Genomic DNA, 4,137 nt, shown 5'->3' on the forward strand with positions numbered 1-4,137 from the left:
TGTAACAGTAGTAAACCAGTAAGAGTGTCCAGGTGTTCATTTGCACTTTAACATTCAAAGTCTTACAGTAGGTCGCATACATAATGTGGTGTAGAAAACTAGCTTCTAGGCTAAATAAAATAGCAGACAGTGCATATGGACCAGAGTGATATTTTAACAACAAATGAACACAGCAGCAAGTCATCTGTACATCTCAAACAACAACTCTTAATCTATAACTAGCTAATTGAGGCATAATCATATCGGAATATCAAAGACCTCAAAGGCAGGCTGTTATCAGTAAGTTTATGAAACAGAAGCTTATTTTTATCACAAAAATATAATCCCAGTAAAGATATTGTGGCCAATACAGTGGCCACGCCCTTAATTATACAGAACTTTAAGGCTTGATATAATTTAAACGGATAAAGTATTTTTAAATAATCCACCTCCCTCACAGTTGTCATGAAGGGCAAAATTAGCTAAAGACCAAAACCACTTTTCATACCAGGCCTTAAAAACAAGTTGGGCATTTTATGGGACAACAGCCACAAAAATTAACATAAATCCATGCCTTGTATTGTTTTTATTCACACTTTTTATAATTTTTTTCTTAAATTGACTAAACATAACTTTTAGAAATATTAAACACAAACATTTCTAGTTGCATTTGACTTATAGAGATGCAGAAGAAACAGGAAATAAAGGAATCTCACACCCAAACACCTCCACTGATTCTGTATACCACAAGATAATGTAAGTGGTTTCAGTATTAATAGCTATATATGTTGTATACTGTTGTATTATTTATGTGATGTGTTTTTAAGCAACCTATTAATGTAAATGTATTCATGTCAGCAGTGTCAAAGACAAAGTTCTGCTCTGTGACGAGCAGAACGGACAATAAAGTAAAACTAATTCATAACTCTGCCAAATAACGGAATTATTGATCCTTTTTTTATTATGCTATATTATTTAAAAACATGTAGGCCTACTGTTTAATTTCAGGTAAACGACATTATTTACTTTGTTATAATTTTTAAAGTGAAAGATGAGTGCATTTGAGAGATAACTCGCTTTAACAATCATTTCACAAATAAGTTGATTTTAACACTTAGGAGGGACATTCCTGCAGATGAATGCAGAGAAAACATGCGTTTCTGTTGCTGGGGTCTGTTGTTTTTAAAATCATGATGAATGTTCGTTGTGAACATTGACAGAACGTTCTCTGGAGGCTCGTGCACACGTCTTCAAACACGAGCGCTTCAATATTGCTTAATGACGTATTCATTCCGGTTAATCAAAGAAGTTACACAGGAAGTTCACACACTCTTAAAAAAGATGTGTTAAAAATTTACACAAAATTTGTGTTAAACGATTTGTAACACATGTTGTGTTACTACAGACACATTGTGTGTAAATATTGTGCTTAAATGTTTACACAATGTCTGTGTTAAACACATTTAAGCAGTACATATTGAAATAAAATGCATATTTATTTTGTCTGAAGTCAAAGGGCGAGGTCTACTGTATTTATGTAGTTTATTTATTATGTTGCCAATATAAAATAAGCATTTAAGCGCGTGGGGAGAATGTACATGCTGTGAGCTTCTGCGCTCGTGGCGCGCCTGCGCAGTGACGTTCTTTTTCAACCGTCGCTCCGACAGCCCTGTCAGATAATGCGACTCTCTGCCTCAGGTGAGTGAAAATAATTAAAATACATCTATAATAGTAAATATTTTTCCCATCTTCCTTAAGATTGTTTTGTGTTAGTTGTCCAAGTAGTTGTATTGTTAACTTTTATGTTGCCTCCATGTTCCGTACTCCAAATACACAGGAGGCCTGTAAACTAAATGTTGTCAATGGGCACGCAAGCTAGGGCATTTCGTGCGGTTTTTGTAAATATGTGTTGGCAGAATGGTACATATTTAGGGTAAGACTTGAGTATGTTTTGAGCATGAACCCATTAACATTACCGTCCTTTTACAATTACTATGGAATATTTCGTGTTCAACAACGCGAACGTAACGTAATCAACCTTGTGCGCCATTTTGTGCTAACTTAATTTACCTGACTAGTGACACTGACTATTTAAAATGTAATTTTTGTGAAAAAAAAAAAAACTGATAACTTCACCCAAAACTGAGCATTCTCAACAAGTATCTCTTGATCGAATACTTGACTCAGATTTTCAAGAATGACACTGATGTGAATACAAGAGTGAGGGAGCTTGACAAATTTCAAGTATATTATATTGCAAGCAACAACCAGGATTCATTATAGAAGGAAGTGTTCAACCATTAACGTTACAGGTTAACCATTAATTTCTTCCCATTTTTTTCCATCTATTATACAATTAGCAAAAAAAAAAAAAAAAAAAAAAGACCTCTAACATTAGCTTGCTCTATTCCTTTTCTATTCTATCTGTTTTATTTTTATTTATTATATGTAAAAAGCCCATGTGTACTGCGTTAAGGTAACTGAGACTTGTTATAGCACTTACATTGCTCTTTTGTTGATTTTGATTGCTCCCATTGTCCACATTTGTAAATCGCTTTGGATAAAAGCATCTGCTAAATGACCAAATGTAAATAAATAAATAAAATGTTTTTGTCATTTCTTAGTGTCCTTCAACAGATGCAACTTGGGACCACACCTAGCTTGCAGACATCACTTGAAGAAAAAGCCCCTTCAATCATGAGAGAAAACGAACAGACAATGATGTTGTTTATTTCCTCAATAAAGTTTCTTGTTAAAGCTGCTGTCATTGACCTCGTAGGGAAACATGAATTGTGAGTATATGTGGTTGTTTAGCAGATGTACAGTGTATTTGTTTGGAAATTAAATTAAATGACATTATATTTAAATAAGTTATAATTATTTATTTTTTTGTCAATGTAAGAGCCATTTCTGCATACTTGTATTTCATAATTGTAATATTAATATATATATATTTTTTTTTTTCTGTTTTTTAGCATTGAGGATGGACATAGAATTTTCCAAGCTCACAGATAGAAAAGAAAACTTGCTCATCCGTAAATGGGAAGAGACCATAATTCCAAAGCTTAAGGAAGTAGCATCCTTGGAGAAAAAAATGACATCAATCACTTTCTGGAGAAAGCTGACAATCAGCATGATGGTATAATTTTCTACCTCACTGTCTGTTGCATGTGCATACATTTCTAAACGTAGTTTAAATAAGAAAAATAAATGTGAATTTTAACATTGAATTTATGACAAAATAATCATTTAAAATAAAATTTGTTTTAATTTTCTCTTTTGCATGTGACCTGCATCTTCACTTCACTTTTTTTTTAAACGACTGTGCCAAATGCTTTCCCAGTTGTGATTGGATCTTTGTAGAAGGAAGACAAATTGCTTGACAAGCTTAAGACCGACTCATTTTGAGACTCACTTATACCAGTTCAATTCATGTGACGAATAATATCAGTTTTTTTGGGAACAACATACCGGACAAGATGCGTTCGGACTTTAAAAGAAGATAAAAGGGAAGAACCATTATTTGGTGAGGTTATGCACATTATTCCCCAAAGTGAAAGAGAATGTGCACGTATGTTCTTGAGATTTAAGAGGTAAATATTTTGATGAACACCTTTTTTCCTTCACTGTCCTCAGAATTGAAGATTATGACATGGCAAAGCTGCCTGGTGACTTAATAGATTACAGACCTTTAGATATTGTATAATTTTGTGATCAGCAATATGTAACTCCTAAATACAAAATTTAGTTTTAAACATGTTAGTGGTTGAAACTGTTGAACACAATGTTTTGACCAGATTTGAAAATGAATTAATTTATTAAGATGAGCACCTTATGTGAATGCATAAACAGTAAGTGTGTAATGGTTATTTCTTTAAATATAGTTTTCAGGTTCATAAAAGTTTTTTTCTGTATGAAAAAGAACATGTTGGTACTTGAGAAAAAGTTCAGAAAATTTGGTAATTTATATATTTGAAACTCTTTCATACATATTTGATGTTTTATTTGACTGTGCTTAACAGATGTGAGTTTTATAATATTTGATGAATGTTTTTATAATGTATGATGAATGTATTGAAATGCTCATTTCACAAGTTTATAGTCAGAATACTGTAGTAACAACATTTTAATGCATTAATTCCATGTTGAAAATGAAAA

The 4,137-nt window shown here is 32.5% G+C and overlaps 1 long non-coding RNA gene across 1 annotated transcript; it reads left to right on the forward strand.

Annotated features, from left to right (window-relative positions):
* Positions 1 to 1,633: 1,633 nt before the first annotated feature.
* On the forward strand, positions 1,634 to 3,854 carry LOC113072509 (uncharacterized). The gene is made up of 4 exons (XR_003280306.1): positions 1,634 to 1,677; positions 2,604 to 2,771; positions 2,955 to 3,118; positions 3,323 to 3,854. It is a non-coding gene; the product is annotated as an uncharacterized LOC113072509 (long non-coding RNA).
* Positions 3,855 to 4,137: the final 283 nt, after the last annotated feature.

Source organism: Carassius auratus, unplaced genomic scaffold (genome assembly GCF_003368295.1).
Source record: "Carassius auratus strain Wakin unplaced genomic scaffold, ASM336829v1 scaf_tig00009243, whole genome shotgun sequence".
NCBI lineage: Eukaryota > Metazoa > Chordata > Actinopteri > Cypriniformes > Cyprinidae > Carassius > Carassius auratus.